General features: G+C 39.9%; 1 pseudogene; it reads right to left on the reverse strand.

Moving 5' to 3' along the window:
* Positions 1 to 9347, reverse strand: part of LOC101716793 (ligand-dependent nuclear receptor-interacting factor 1 pseudogene) — a 43775-nt pseudogene extending 34428 nt beyond the window's left edge.
* Between the last annotated feature and the right edge of the window lie 7802 nt (positions 9348 to 17149).

Raw genomic sequence — 17149 nt, forward strand, 5'->3', positions numbered from 1 at the left:
TTCAATTTCATTGGTTGATACAGGGTTGTTTAGAATTTTTAGGTCTTCTTCATTCAACTTTGGTAATTCATATGTATCTAGGAATCTGTCCATTTCTTCTGTGTTGTCCATCTTATTGGCGTATAGGTTCTGGAAGTAGGTATTGATGATCATCTGGATTTCTGCTGGGTCTACTGTAATTTCACCCTTTTCATTCCTAATTGCATGGATTTGGGCCTTTTCTTTCCTTTTTTCTGATAAGGTTGGCTAAGGGTTTGTCAATTTTGTTTATTCTTTCAAAGAACCAACTCTTGGCTTCATTGATTTTTTGTATCATTCTCTTAGTCTCCATTGCATTGATTTCTCCTCTGATCTTTATAATTTCCTCCCTTGTATGAGCTTTGGGGTTGTCCTGCTCTTCTTTTTCTAGAAGCTTGAGATTCATCATCAGGTTGTTTAATTGGGCTCATTCTGTTTTCCTAATATGCGTATTCACTGCTATGAATTTCCCTCATAAGACTGCTTTCACTGTGTCCCATGGATTCCGATTTGTTGTATTGTCATTGTCATTTAATTGAAGGAATTGTCTGATTTCTTCTTTAATTTCCCCTATGACCCATTGGTTATTCAGAAGTGTGCTGTTTATGAAATTTTTTGTTTCTTTTGCTATGGCTCTCCAATTTCATCGCACTATGGTCTGATAATATACAGGGGATAACTTCAATTCCTTTGCCCTTACTTAAACATGTTCTATGTGTGAGTATGTGGTCTATTTTGGACAATGACCCATGTGCAGCTGAGAAGAATGTGTATTCGGATTTTGTGGGCTGGAACACTCTGTAAACATCTGTTAAGTTCATTTGTTCAAGAGTTCGATTGAGTTCTAGTATTTCAGTACTTATTTTTTGTCTAGTTGATCTATCTATTTGTGAGAGTGGGGTATTGCAGTCCCCCACTACAATTGTATTAGTGCATATATGACTTTTCATGTCCATTAGTATTTGTTTTATATAGTTGGGCGCACTAGTGTTTGGTGCATAGATAGTTATGATTGTCATCACTTCCTCATGGATTGTTTCCTTTACAAGGATGTAGTGTCCTTCTTCATCTCTCTTAATCAGTGTTGGTTTGAAATCTACTTGATCTGCCAAGAGGATAGCTACTCCTGCTTTTTTTCAGGTTCTTGTCGCATGCAGTATTATTTTCCACCCTTTAACTTTCAGTCTATGAATTTCCTTTTGAATTAAGTGTGTTTCTTGTATGCAGCATATTGTTGGATTTTGCTTCTTGACCCATTCTTCCAGTCTGTTTCTTTTGATTGGTGAATTGAGACCATTAATGTTGATGGTTATAACTGAAACATATTGACTTGTCATTGCCATGACTTTTTCTTTTTGTTGGGTTCTCCCCCTTTACATTTAATTTCTTGTCATGCCAGATGGATTCATTCTGCTTTGCTTCTTGGGGTTGTGATGCTCAATGTCTGTTCCTAGGATATTGTATAAAATTTTTTGGAGTGCTGGTTTGGTATTCATGAAGTTCCTAAGGTGCTCTTTGTCATGAAAGAATCTTATTTCTCCATCAATTTTGAAAGACAGTTTTGCAGGGTACATCAATCTGGGTTGGAGGCTGTTTTCTTTTAGGGCTTGGAATATGTCACTGCAAGCTCTTCTTGCCTTGATGGCTTGTGTTGAGAAGTCTGCTGTGATTCTGATGGGCTTTCCTTTGTATGTGATTTGTTTCTTTTCTATAACCACTTGTAGAACTTTATTCTTCTGTTGAGTTTCTGGAATCTTAACAGTTATATGCCTATGTGTAGATTCTTTTTTGAGCAAGGCTAGTTGGAGTTCTATATGCCTCACTTATCTGTATGTCAAGTTCTTTTCCCCTGCTTGGGAAGTTTTCTGCCATTATTTCTGTGAAGAGTTTTTTTATGTCATCTGCACTCTCTCCTGTTTCTTCATTGACTCCGATCAGTCTTATTTTATTTTTCTTTGCATCAACTAGCAGCTGCTGGATTGATTTCTCATGTTCCCTTATAATTTTGATACACTTTTTCTTTTCCTGGTCATTAATTGCAATCTTATCTTCTATATCTGAAATTCTGTCCTCACATTAGGTCATTCTGCTGTGTAGACTTTCAGTGGAGTTTTTCATCTCCTGGAAATCTATTTGCATCTGTTTTATATATTCTATTTGTTTCCTCTGTTGGGATTCCATCATGTTCCTCAGCTCCTCTCTAGATTTATTAATCATTTCTTGCACTAGGAGCACAATTTCTCCTGTTATCTGAGTAATTATTTCTGATTTCATTTTTTCCAGATCCCCTTTTGTTGTCAGCTCAGTGGGTCCAGGTGGTTGAGTATCAGAGTGTTCCATCTAATTTCCCTTTGGGGTTGCTGTAGGTGATCTGGAAGTCTGGTTTTGAGACTTATTTACATGTTTTCTCATTTCAACTGGGGGGGGCAGGTGGGGTGCTCTTGATGTCCGCGCAGCTCACCTCCTTTGAACTGGGAGAGTTGGGCCAAGGCCCGGGAGTGGTGGTAGGGATGGTGGCCCGAAAGGCCCTTCCTCTGGACCAGGAGCAGTGGGAAGGTGGCTCAGAAGCCTTACCTCTGGGCTGAGAGCAGCGGGATGGATGGCAGCCCAAAAGCCCTTTCCTCTGGGCTGGGAGGGGTGGGAGGGATGGCGGCCCAAAAGCCCCTTCCTCTGGACCAGGAGCAGTGGGACAGCAGCTCAGAAGCTCCTACCTCTGGGCAGGAATTCTTTAAATGCTGAGAACTTGATTAGCTCCAGTGCAGTGGTCTGGTGGTCCGATGTCCTCTGTGTCTTTGTAATGTGGAAACAGGTGACTGTACAGAGAAGAGGCCAAAGGAGCGGGGGGGGGGGCAGTGGATTGCTGCCAGGGCTCGGGCTGATTCGGTGTTTTCCACGTGACCGGCGACCTCGGGATGGCATCTGCAGACCTGCCTGTCTGCAGTGGGCTGATTCGGTGTTTTCAGCATGACTGGTAACCTTGGGACCACATCTGCAGACCTGCCTGTCTGCAGCGGGCTGATTCGGTGTTTTCTGCGTGACTCTTGGGGGTTTTTTTTGGTACCAGGGATCAAACTCGGGACCTTGTGCTTGTGAGGCAGGTGCCTGAACCACTGAGCTAAATCTCTGGCCCAAGCTAGCATGTTTTTAATTATGTTTATCTATAAGCCAACTTGAGTTACAGGGAAACATCTTAAAAAATCCAAAATACCAAAAGAAAAAAGCTCAAACATAACAGTTCTACGTGTTGTAACAAATTGAACAGACAGACACATAAGACAACTTGTTTATAAACCAGAGTGCACTCAGATCTATTTGGCCAAGTTGAATTATTATAACTTTTATAATTTTTAGATTTATAATTATGAAAAAAGACTAGTCAGAACTTTGTAGATCAATTAACCGATATCTCTTATAATAAGAATCAAAAGGAATAAAAATCTTCTGCACCTGTGAAAGCAAAGACCATTTTAAGATGGGCCCTAACCTGACAGTTTATCTGACTGGAATACCCAGCTACATGGGCTTTTTATGGTTGCTTTTATAGCCACAGTTGTTTGATAGCCACATGTAACTGTTTTCTCTAAAGGGACAGACTGTTACAAGTAATTTTAACTATCTCCAGGGGGGTGCGCTCAGGCTAGGTTTGCATGTGGAAGAGACTAGGTGATACTCTTTGGAGCTAAGTATGAATTTTAAACAGTCAGGGAAGAAGGCCTGCCAAGGCTCCAACCTGCTGTGCTGCAGATGTCTACCTATGACAGTTTTTCTCATTTTGAAAAAAACAAAGGAAAAGAAGCCATCCCCATCTATCCCTCTTGTTCTGTAGCCAATCTAAGGTGTCCCTTAGACTTTATCTCATCCTGTGCCAGTGGAAACAGACTACAGGTGCAAGGACGTGGGCAGAGCCAGGTTAGCTATTTTTACCATTCTCTAATTTTGTCTGAGGGATGAAAGATAGATAAATTTGGACTAAAACTTTTACACTTATTTTTTGAATTTTAGAATTAAACCTAGACCAGTTTTTTATATGGCCCAGAGATAAGTGAAGGTAAGCTTTACTCTGGAAGGATTCCAGGGAGGGGGAACTCACCATTTTGGAAGCTTTGTCTTGAAATCTAGCAGCCACAGAAGAGGGAAGTGCCTTGAACCAAACACTGCTGAGAACTGTATTAGTTTTTCAGGGGCAGGGCAGTGCAAAAGGGACAGAATAGTGCCTTTAAGTATGGCACAAGCACTAAATCTTATCCATCTCAGGTGTAGAAGAACAATTAAGATCAGGAGCTTTTACAGAGTGGATCTGTAATCCTTAGCAAAAGCTATGATTGACTCAAACTGAATTGCCAAGCAGAAAGTCAAACCAATAATCAAAAACCTGAATGGCTGCTTTTTGCCTCTTGAAAGAGAATGAAAGTGTTTTAACTATATTGTTTAGGGTTTACCCTTTTAATGAATTACTCTGAATCTATAATATCTAATTTATGATTTAGATACCCTACAGGGTGTTGAGTAGCTCCCTGATCTTGTAGAAATACTTCCAAAGCCATGTTTTACCTATTATTAACATATAAACTGAGATGTCCTGTAGGCAGGCACTTGGAACTGCTTGTTTGAGCTTCTGGAATGTGGTCTGTGAATCAGGTTCCCAGGTTAAAATATGGGTATGTGTCTCTTGAGTTTTTTATAAGCTGATCAAGGGGGTCACACAATCTCATTATATCTTGCTATCTGAATGCTACAAAGCCTATAATTTCCAGGAATCTCATTAGATATTTTAGAGTCTTGGGCTGTGGAAAGGAAAGAGTTGGTTTAATTCTTTCTTTCCCCAGTCTTTGGATTTTCTTAGAAGGGCTAAATATCTTACCTCAAGTCTGCAAAGCTGTGCCTTAGATCTAGAAACATTATTACCTCCATCTTATAGAAAATTTAGCAGACCAGATGTATTGGTTTGAAAGCTCTTCTGAGGGGGCACATAAGAGCATACCATCTACATACTGTAAGACTGACTTGGAAAAAATTATAGTATTTTTTTTTGTCAAATCAGGATCCAGAGAGGTTCTCAGCTTTTTCCTGGTAAATAGTTGACAATTTAAAATAATTGAAGTGCTTAGTTTTCATGTTTCTTAGACCTTCAAGAATACATCCCTAGAAATGTCTTTTATTTAATCTCCTATCTGATTGGCAGGCCAGTGCGGTTCTTGTATAGGAACTGCTTGTGTTCCAGTAGGAACCAGTTGTTCCCCTGGTTGCCTGTCTTTTGAGGTTCCAAAATTAAGATAATATTTGTCTCTATATGTAGCAGCAGCTTATAATACTACTTGTCTCTCATTAAAAATCAATATTTGATTTAAGAGCAACATTACATCTTCTTAATCTAGTCCATAGGTTGAGTAAGTCCTCTAAAGACCTGAGTGATTATATCAGTGTCATCTGAAAACTTAATCTTGGGTCTCACTTGATCTGTCTTAGATCACTGAGAGAAAAAGACATGTAAACACAGGTAGTCCCATATTTGCCATTTACTTCTTGCAAGGGATGTTGTCTTTGAGGGACTTGAACAACTTAGCTAAGGATGTATATAGCCTCATAGAGATTAATTATGGCTGGCCTAGAAATTCTACCCTCAGCACCTGGTGGTTAGAGCAAGGAGTAGCCTCAGGCTTAGAGGTACTGAATGTCTTAAGGGTGAGATGTTTCTCATTTTTCTATGGCCCACATTTACATTTGAACACAAGCAAGAATCACTTCTTAATGTAAAGAAAATCTCAACATAAGGTTATTTTGACCATTTTTTCTTTTTTAGTATAATTTTAATTGTGAGATAACATCACAGTACTTTTCTCTGTGTACTTGGCTTTAGGAGGTAGACACACCATATAAGGGTGTAGAGAAATACTAAAACGTTCCTTAATGTATTCCAAAGGAGTAAGAGGTTTAGATATGGAGTTCCTAATCTGAAACAAGAGAAACAAATATGGCATCCCATAAGTCTCTGCTTGATTCCTGTGCCCCCTAGGGCATCCCCCAAGGTTTATACCACTCCAGGGTAGATAGCTACCATCTGGAGAGAGAACTAGAAAATAAAACCAGACTGGACTGTCTACCCTTTACCAGCGAGTGATCTTATCTTTCTCAGGTAAGTCATATCCTTATTCCAGTAGCTGTTCTTAAAACACAAGTTACAATTGACTTCAGCCATAACAGTCATGTTTAGAAAAGGAAGTACTGTTAGCAAACCAAGAGGTTTAAACCACTGCTATCTAGTTCCTTGAAAGAGAGAGAGGAAAATAAGTCAGCAGTCAAATTAGGGCACTTTTTCTGCAAAATAGATCACCTCCAGAGATGGTAAATCAGAGATTCTGCCCTAGGCCCTAAGGCAGAGAAAGCTGAGACATTTCTATTGTCTATCCAGTCATTTAGGCAACTTTTATTAACAGCAATACAAAAAAAGGTCCATTTAAAATTTACTAAGTATTTGAAACTCATAGGTCCTCCTAGTGGCCACAATCTACATAGTAAAGGCACTCTTACCAACTTCCTATGCACTCAATAATGAAGAGAAAGACTGAGCAAAATAGTTGCATATTTTAGTTAGCATGTAAAAACACAAAGGCAAGTAACTGCTATTTTTCCTAGTGTAAGAAAAAACAGGTGTTGCAAGTTGCCTTAGTCTGACTTTTTGGAAGGAGGAGCAGTCTGACTACAAGGGATTCTCAAATGAACTCCCAACGAGTTGGAGAAAAGTTTAAGGGCAGTTTTTAACTCACTAGCAGAGAGAAAAAGTCCAAATAAAGCTCAAGCTGGTCAAACACCTAAAAATCACCATATAGCACTCTGTAAATCCACAACCTATCAGCAAAGGTATTTTTTTCTACACTCAGCAATGATAAAGATCATGCCTGGGGGGAGAAAAAGTTCAAGTAGCTTTGAATTTATGAAAGATTTGGGGGTTTTATCATTTGTCTAGAGGTCTGTCTTATTAGTAGTAGAGAAACAGTCCAAACCTGTAGCTCAACTCTTAATAGAAGCTTAAGAAAGGGCTCTGACAGCATTGTTTTAGATCACTCTGAGACAGAGGATATCTGATGATCACTTAAAGATTCCCCTTTCACCTCACTGAGGAGTCCAGATAGGGACAAGATGTGGAGATTTTCTGCTGATTACCCAAATGGGCTGTCGGGAGCTAGTTTTTCCTAAGGGACCTTTGGGTATCCACCGGAGAGTAGCCCCGGCCATGACCCCTCAGTTGTCACCTCAGTTTCTGCTAGTTCCATGCAATCAGAGATCTGTCTCTGAAAGGAACCCAATTGCCTATCTGGTCATCATTCCACCCACCATTGGCATCAATGGGAGTGAGGATTCACCAGAGGGTAACTGGAGAAACCTGTCCTCTGCTTTGAGAGTGGCAGCTGCCCTAAAGGCAATTACTAGCTGGCAGATTAACCACTATTTGGCATTTTATAAGGTACAGATAAAAGTCCAAACTGTCTTTATCTGAGACAATTTCATAAGAGACCAATTTTACAACATTTTTAAGCAACTCAGTCCAAATGCAACACACACAAAACAAGAATAAAATGTAATTTTGACAAAAGACAATGCATAAGGAAAACAATAAATTTGTAAACATTTAAAATACAACTTAAAATTAAGACACTTTTGAAACAAAAGCCAAAACAAAGGCCAGAATTTATGAAACAAATGTCAAGAGCCTATGAAACAAAAAGTTACCATCTATGAAGCAAAAAGACCAAATTTACCTATGAAAGAAAACTCTTACCTCCAGCCAATAACCTCAACAGGACCTCCAAAATGATACAGGGGGAAGAGATGTAACTCCCAAACCTATTAGATATCCAAAACGTGAGTTTGTGCTCCCTAAATTCAAAGAATGAATTTTAGGAACAGCAAAGATTAAAAGTAGGAAAAATTTATTGAGAGAAAGAAAGCTTCTGTCTAAGAGAGACAGAAGGGGGACCAGAAAGTGGGTTGCCCACTCACCCCACTTTTCAAAGATGTTTTATACAGAAAAGCCATGTGGTGAGGTGGGTACAAAGTAGGACTAAACTATAAGACCCAATGGAAATTTACAAGGTGGGCATGAGGTGAGACAAAACTATGACCAATCAATAAGATTACAAAGTACAATCACCCAGGTAATAATGATTAAATGGTGATCAAATGGGAAAACAAGTCACATATAAGGAATTTTTTATTTAGAATATCAGTCACTGCCATCTATCCCCATGGGAAGTAGTGCCTCTTCTTTTTATAATGCTAACCAGTGAATGTGCCTCAATTGTTCTCCATTTTGGGTCCTGGAGGGCTGGCACCTTAAGGAAGGCCCCGTCTAATTGCCTACAAGATATCTAATTAATTTACATATCTACAATAGCAGCAGCCACTGGAGAGGATTATTGCAGGAGCAGGTCTTACATCTTTGACAGACTGAAGCACAGAGTGAGGGGAGTCTTGAAATATAGTAATATCTCCTTAAAAGATTTTCTAGTTTTGTTTTTCCTAGGTGGGTCTTTTCATGAGTTTCCAAACAAAAGAGTAAGCAGTGTGCGATGGGATAAAGATTCAGGTATCTGGCAAGGCATACAAGGGTGATCCAACCCTGAGAGCTCCCTGTTCTTGAGCCCACAGATTTTCTTCTGGTGAACATCAGCCAGGATTGTTTTCTGCATCTGGATGTGTACCATCTTTTCAAACCGGTAAGGGTGGGAGGATGTTGGGTCTGGTTTGTTTGGCAGCTTCTTTAGCTGCCTGGTCAGCTAATTGGTTTCCTTCTGTGATAAAGTCCTGTCCTTTTGGGTGACCTCAGCAGTGAATAGTGGCCACCATTTGGGGCTCCCAGATTGCTTCTAGGAGTTGAAGTATCTCTTTTTTGTTTTTAATTTCTTTTCCTCCTGCTGTTAGAAGTCCTCTTTCTTTGTATATTGCCCCGTGAACATGAACAGTGGTAAAGGCATACTTTGCTTCAGTATACATATTAACAATCTTTCCTCAAGCCCATCAGAGGGCTTGAATGAGGGCCCAGAGCTCTTCTCTTTGTGCTGACCATCCTTTGGTAAGAATGCCTACCTCAGTGACCTGGTCTGTGGTAAGTACTGCATACCCTGCCAGTCATTTTCCCTCTTGTATGAAGCTGCTGCCATTAATGAACAGGGTAGCATCTGGTTGAGGCTTGACTCTTCAGTGAGGTCAGGTTGGCTGTAGAACAGCTCATCAGTAACCTCTTCACATTCATGGTCTGGATGGCCTTTTTCAGCAGGCAAAAAGGTGGCTGGGTTTAAAGTCTGTACAGCCCTGCTGGAGCCCAGCCCCATGGACACCAGCAGCCCATGCCCCTTCGGACCATGCCACTAAAGGCATCTGAATCCACACAGCAGAAGTTCCTGGAGGAATATAAAGGCCATGGTTATGAGCCCCAGAAGATAGAGCACAAGTGAACAACAGAGAGGGCCTCTCTGACATTCCTCAATGGAAATTGAAGCCCACTGGGAAAGTGAAGAAAAACTCTTCAATAAAAGCACACTGGACCGTCATGGTTGGTAAGTTGGTGGGATCAGCACCTCCCATAGAAACCCAGACTCGCTTAGGGGGGAAGAAAGCTGGAACCTGCAGTAGAACCTTGGAGAATTTAATCCTTCAGGAGGTCAAGGACCTCAACTTGAACCTTGCAGACAGAAATCAGCCTGAATCTCAGTAGACTACAGCTGGCTTGCTGAGACTAATTGACTTAGAGCAGCACATTGCTACCCACATTGTCTACCAGGACAGCAGAGACATATCCTGAAGGAGAACTTTTTTTGTTTGTTTGTTTTGCTTTATATATTTTTCTTTTTCTTTTTTCTTTTCTTTTTCTCTCTCTATCCCTTCTGGTTCTATATTTCTCTCACTCTTTGTTCCTGTTCCTATCCCATTCAGAATTTTTTTTCTCTCTCTGTCCTCTTGATTGTTACTTTTAGAGGAAGGTGAATACAATTTCTAGCTTCCCCCTTGTCAGTTTGTTCTGTACTTGTCTCTGTTCTTTTGCTCTGTCTTTTCCTCCTGTCTTCAATAGATTCCCACAATTTGTGTGATCTTCCCATGTCCTCTAGCCTCACCTCTAATCCTCTCCCTCTATCTCTCTACCCCTCCCTCCCCAACGCTTTCTACATCCTTATTCCAAAGGGTAAATATGCCACATTAAAGGGTTACTTACTACAAACATATTTTGGGCTGGCCCTAGATTTTGATCTAGCTCACACAGTTAAAGGTGACAGATTAACTGCTACCACAAATTGTCATTTTCTAAGCTGTGTTTGATACTGATTCTGTCAATTGGGCTAAGGTGTTGTGATTGATCTAATCAGTTGTCCTCCCTGGTATACTGAAAACAAGATTTCCTAAGAGTCATTAGAGACTCAAAGCCTAAAAAGACCATCTATACCTGGAAGATATCTCTCAGAAGTAATCACTCCACAGGGGCTCTAAACACCAGTAATAAAGATACTCACAATAAGAAATATTGGAGTATCAGCCCAGGAAGTAAAGCATAAAACAGCACCAACAACAGAATTAGAAATTAGAAGACACCTTGGCAGGACACAAACCCAAACTTCTAGCTCACCAAAGGCAAATTCTGGGGTAAGTGAGGTGGAAAAATATCATAATCAACCACCTGGACACCCTGAAACTGATAGCACAGGAAGTAACAAAACCGATGGATGAGGCTGTAGAAAAATTCAAAAGGGAAATAATTTCCCAGATAACTACAGAGATGGTGAGCAGAGTGAAAGACATGATTAGAGGCTCTAGAACAGAAACAGATAAAAAAAAAATAGATGAGCTCAGAACCATGCTGGAAGCCATGAATGCCCAGCAGAAGAAAGAAATGGAAAACATGATCACCCAACATAGGAAAGAAATGGATCCATGGAACAGATTCAAACAGATATTCAGGGGATTAAAAACTCCATTGAAAGTATTCACAGAGCAGATTGAGTAAATGTGAAGATAGAATATCAGATGTGGAAGACAGGATTGCGATTAGTGACCATGAAAACAGAGATTTCTTAAAAAGAGTAAGGGACCATGAGAAATCAATCCAGCAGCTACTAGATGATGCAAAGGAGAATAACATGGGACTGATAGGAGTCCATGAAAAAGCAGGAGAAAGTACAAATGACACACAAAAAAACTGTTCACAGAAGTAATAGTAGAAACTTCCCAGACAGAGGTAGAGAATTTGACATACAGATAAGTGAGGCATACAGAACTCCAACTAGCCACAATCAAAAAAAAGCTACACCTAGACATATAATACTCAAGATCCCAGAAACCCAACAGAAGAACAAAATCCTACAGGCAGTTAGAGAAAAGAAACAAATCACCTATGAAGGAAAGCCCATCAGAATCATGGCAGACTTCTCAACACAAACCCTCAAGTCAAGGAGAGCCTGGAGTGAAGTATTTCAAGTCCTAAAAGAAAATAAAATCTAACCTAGACTGTTGTATCCTGAAAAATTATCTTTCAAAATAGATGGGGAAATTAGATGCTTCCATGACAAAGAACACCTGAGAAATTTCATGAACACCAAACTAGCACTCCAAACAATTCTAAGCAATAGCCTAGAAAAAGACAATGAGGGTCACTACTCCATGAAGCCCAACAGAGGGAAACCACCAGGCAAGGTAAGAAACTAAAGGGAAAGGGAGGAAAGCATAAGAAATAAAAGAGCCAAAAACAGTAAAACATCATGACAAGGATGAATCAACATTTATCAATTATAGCCATCAATGATAATGGCCTCAATTCACCAATCAAAAGAAATAGATTGGCAGAATGGATTAAGAAGCAAAGTGCAACAATATGCTGTGTACAATAAACACACCTAATTCAAAAAGGCATTCATAAACTGAAAGTAAAAGGATGGAAAACAGTTCTCTATGAGACAGGAACCTGGAAAAAAGCAGAGGTAGCAATCTTATTTGCAAACAAAATAGATTTCAAACCAAAACTAATTAAGAGACACAAAGATGGTCACGACATCCATGTGAAGGCAATAATCCAAGAGGAAGAGATGAAAATCATAAATAATTATGAACCAAATACGAATGCCCCCAAATCTACACAAAAAAATTAAGGGACATGAAAAACCAAATAAGCACTAAAACAATTGTAGTGGGGGACCTCAATACCCCACTGTCACAAATAGACAGATCATCTGGACAAAAAAGCAATAATGAAATTCTAGAACTGAATCAAGCTTTTAAACAAATGGACTTAATAGATGTCTACAGAGTGTTCCACCCCACAAAATCAGAATATACATTCTTTTTGGCTGCACATGGGTCATTCTCCAAAATAGACAACTTGCTAGCTCACAGGACATGTTTAAGTAAATGCTAAAGAATTGAAATTATCCCCTGTATATTATCAGACCATAGTGCAATAAAATTGGAGATAAATAGTATAAGAAACCGCAAAACCCCACAAACACATGGAAATTGAATAACACCCTCCTGAACAACCAGTGGGTCACAGAGGAAAATAAAGAAGAAATTAGACAGTTCCTACAAGTAAATGATAATGCCAATACACCATACAGGAATCTATGGGACACAATGAAAGCAGTTCTATGCAGGTAATTCATAGCAATGAATGCCTATATTAGGAAAACAGAGAGAACTCAGATAAATAACCTAATGCAGAACCTCAAGCTCCTAGAAAAAGAAAAGCACAACAAACCCAAAGCTTGTACAAGAAAGGAAATTATAAGGATCAGAGCAGAAATCAATGCAATGGAGACTAAGAGAACAATACAGAAAATTAATGAATCAAAGAGTTGGTTTTCTGAAAGAATAACTATGATTGATATACCTTTAGCCAACCTTATCAAAAAAGGAAAGAAAAGGCTCAAATCCATGCAATTAAGAATGAAAAAGGGGAAGTCACAACAGATCCAGCAGAAATCCAGAGCATCATCAATACCTACTTTGAGAATCTGTACTCTAATAAAATGGAAAAAACAGAAGAAATGGCAAGTCCTAGATAGATATGAATTGCCAAAGTTAAATGAAGAAGATATAGAAATTCTAAACACCCCAATTACAATGAATGAAATTGAAAATGTAATAAAAAATTTACCAAGAAAGAAAAGCCCAGGTTCTGATGGCTTCACTGCTGAATTCTACAAAACATTTAGTGAAGAACTATCCCCATTACTCTTTAAATTCTTCAATGAAACTGAAAGGAAAGCAATACTCCCAAATTCATTCCTGGAAGCAAAAGTTACTTTGATTCCAAAACCAGGGAGAGACCCAACTCAAAAAGAGAACTACAGACCAATCTCCCTAATGAACATAGATGCAAAAATCCTCAACAAGTTACTGGCAAACAGAATACAGAGGGTCGTTGAGAAGATCATACACCCTGACCATGTCAGACTTATTCCAGGGATGCAAGGATGGTTCAACATTCGTAAATCAATAAATGTAATACACTATATGAACAGAGTCAAGGACAAAAACCATATGATCATTTCAACAGATGCAGAAAAAACATTCGACAAAATCCAACACCCATTCACTCTAAAAACCTTGCAGAAAATAGGAATAGAATGTCTTTATCTCAATCTGCTCAAGGCTATCTATGAAAAACAGATAGCCAACAACTTTCACAATAAAAACAGGAACAAGACAAGGATGTCCACTATTACCACTGCTGTTCAATACAGCTCTGGAAACATTAGCCACAGCAATTAGCCCAGAGAAAGAAATAACAGGAGTAAAGATAGGAAAGGAAGAAGTTAAACTGTCATTATTTGCTGACGATATGATACTCTACACAGAAGACCCAAAAAACTCTACCAAATGACTTCTAGACTTAATTGACAGATTCAGTAGAGTAGCTGGATACAAGGTCAACACTCAATTTATCAATCGCCTTCTTGTACATAAATAACAGACTCGCTGAGAGAGATATTAGGGAAACAATTCCTTTTACAATAGCATTCAAAAAAATGAAATATCTAGGAATCAATCTAACTATGGAATCAAAAGACCTCTACACTGAAAACTACAGCACTCTGAAAAAAGAGATCAAGGAGGATATAAAAAATGGAAAGATTTCCCTTGCTCCTGGGTAGGGAGAACCAATATAGTGAAAATGACCATACTTCCAAAACTGTTATATAGATTTAATGCAATGTCAATTGAAATTCCAGCAATATACTTCACAGAACTAGAGAAAACAATCCAAAAATTCATTTGGAACCAGAAGAGACCCAGAATAGCGAAAGCAATTCTGCAGGGGATATCACAATCCCCAACTTGAAACTATAGTACAAAGCCACTGTGATAACAACAGCATGGTACTGGCAAAGAAACAGACCTGAGGATCAGTAGAATAGATTAGAAGGTCCAGAAACAACTCCAGACATACTCATCCACCTCATCTTTGACAATGGAGCCAACCATTCTCATCTGAAGAAAGATAGCCTCTTTAATAAATGGTGTTGGAAAAACTGGATTTCAACCAGCCAAAGATTAAAAATAGACCCATATCTATCACCATGCACTGAACTAAGATTGAAGTGGATTAAAGATCTAAATATTAATACAAAAACACTAAGCTTGCAGGAAAATATGTTAAGTAGAACTCTTGGAGACACTGACATTGTAAAAGACTTTATTTACAAAACCTCAGTAGTGCGGGAACCAGCACAAAGAATCAACAACTAGGATCTCATCTTATTAAAAAGCTTCTGCACTGCAAGAGAAATCACCAACAGAGCTAAGAGACAACATACAATGTGGGAAAAAAATTTTACCAGCTGTGTCTCAGAAAAGGACTACTATCTAGAATATTTAAAGAACTTAAAAAAATTAGACCTCCCAAATTTAAAAATCTAATCCAGAAATTGCCATCTGAAATGAACAGACATTTCTCAGACAAAGAAGTAAAAGCAGCAAATAAACATATGAAAAAATGTTCAACATCACTGGTCATAAGAGATGCAAATGAAAACAAAGCTGAGATTCCACCTCACCCCAGAAAGGATGGCTATGAAGACATCAGCCAATAACAAATGTTGGACAGGTTGTGAAGAGAAAGGAACCCTTTTCTATTGGTGGGGGTGCAGACTGGTGCAACCACTGTGGAAGTCAGTATGGAGATACCTCAAAGAACTAAGACTAGAGTTTCCATTTGACCCAGTTATTCCCCTGCTGAGCATCTTCCCAAAACAATTAAAATAATCATACCACAGTGATATATGTGCACCCATGTTTATAGTGGTACAGTTTGTAATAGCTAAACCTTGGAAACAGCCCAAATGCCCATCAACTGCAAACTGGATAAAGAAGATGTGGGTTTTTTATAAAATGGAGTACTACTCAGCCATAAAGAATGAGAAACTAGAGACATTTATAGCTAAATGGATGCATATTGAGGCCATACTCCTAAGTGAAATAAATTGGACACACGTGTAAATACTGGATAGTTTCTCTGGTGTGAGAAACTGAAAGTCTTAATAAGGATCAAAATGTTTAATGTGAAATAGGAAGAAAAGGGGCAAAGGGGAAGGGGAAGTGGGAGGGGGAGCGGAAAGGAAAGAAGGAAAAGGAAAAATTATGAGAAAAGGAAAAAATGTAAACAGAGTCTTTGCAAATAGGGAAGGGTGGAGGGGTGAAGGGAGGATAGGAAATGTGTAAAAAATAAGAACCAAGACATATCATGTAAAGGTACAAGTACCCAGTGATAAATGTAAGTGTATTGTATACCTGAAATGTACCAATAAAAGAATTTAAGGGAAAAAATAAAGTCCGGACAGTTTCCAGGGTGACCCTGGGATTTTTCGCAGAGTATCCCCTGTTACTGGGCCATTCTGGCAATAGAAAGCCAATTTATGCCCTTGACTATTCATCAGAGCCATAACTGAGGGGGGAAGGACTTTTACTCGAAGGCTCTATCCCAAGGTCAGTTTTTCTGCCTCCTTGATAAGAGTCACAGCTGCTGACAGAGCACAGAGGCAGGGGAGCCATCTAGCTACCACAGTGTCTACTTGTTTGGACAGGTAGGCCACTGGCTTCTGCCAGGGCCCTACTGAGTCAGGACTCCCAGGGCTACAGGGTCCTGAACAAGGACCTTGAGAAAGCCTTGAGGAAGTCTTGTCCAGGTTAACTGTGTTTTTTCCCCTGCACTGGGGTCTTCTCATTCAAAAGTGAAAAGTGGCTGGCTTGGGGGAGCTAGCCTCAGGCAACAGAAGGCATCTTTAAGATCCAGGGAGGTGACCCAGGCTGTGTGAGGTGAGAGTAGACTCAGTAGGGTGTAAGGGTTTGGAACTCCCCAAAGTAAAGTCACTGTGGCATTGTTGATTGCCCAGAGGTCCTGTACTGGTCAGTATCCATTTCCATCCAGCTCTTAACTGGCAGCAGTGGTCTGTTCCAAGGGAAATGGCATTCCTTTAAGATCCCTGAATGCTTCAGTCTGCTGGTGTGTTCCTGGATCCCAAGTAGTGCCTCTCTGGGTATAGCATATTGCCTCAGTCTGATAGGCTTTGTCCCTAGTTTAAGTTCCACCAGGATTGGAGGCTGGTTCTTGGCCATCTCAGGTGGGGACTTTTCAGCCCAAACCTCTGGAAATGTCTCTAGCAACTCTGGGGGGTTTAATTTCTTCCTGACTGGCAGTGTGCAGTTTCCGTTAGTCCTCTCTGGGGATGGTTACAGACAGTGTCAGTCCTTTTTGTGCATCTAGGGTCAGGTTAGCAGGTCTCTTGGGGATAAATGTTATGTGCACCCCAAGTTTAGTCAGCAAGCCTCTTCCTAGGAGAGGGATAGGGCACTCAGGCAGATACAGCAAATTGTCGACCACTTCACGTGCCCCAATTGGCAGGTCTTTGCTTGGCAAAACTGCCATGACATCTGAACTCCAGTTACACCCACAATGGTGGCGTCCCTCTTGGTGAAGGGGGCTACCGGGGTGGTCACTACAGAGTGTTCAGCTCCTGTGTCAACCATGAAACTGTCATTTTGACCTTGGGCTCCCTGGGGCCTAGAGTGAGGGAGCCCAGTCTTTCTTAATCTGACTCAATCTCTGCAAGTCCAGTCACACCAGGTATTGGAGGCTCATGCTGGTAATGGG

This window comes from Heterocephalus glaber, unplaced genomic scaffold (assembly GCF_053883595.1).
Source record: "Heterocephalus glaber isolate CG9 unplaced genomic scaffold, H.glaber_assembly_v1.0 deba00001613, whole genome shotgun sequence".
NCBI classification, from domain to species: Eukaryota; Metazoa; Chordata; class Mammalia; order Rodentia; family Bathyergidae; genus Heterocephalus; species Heterocephalus glaber.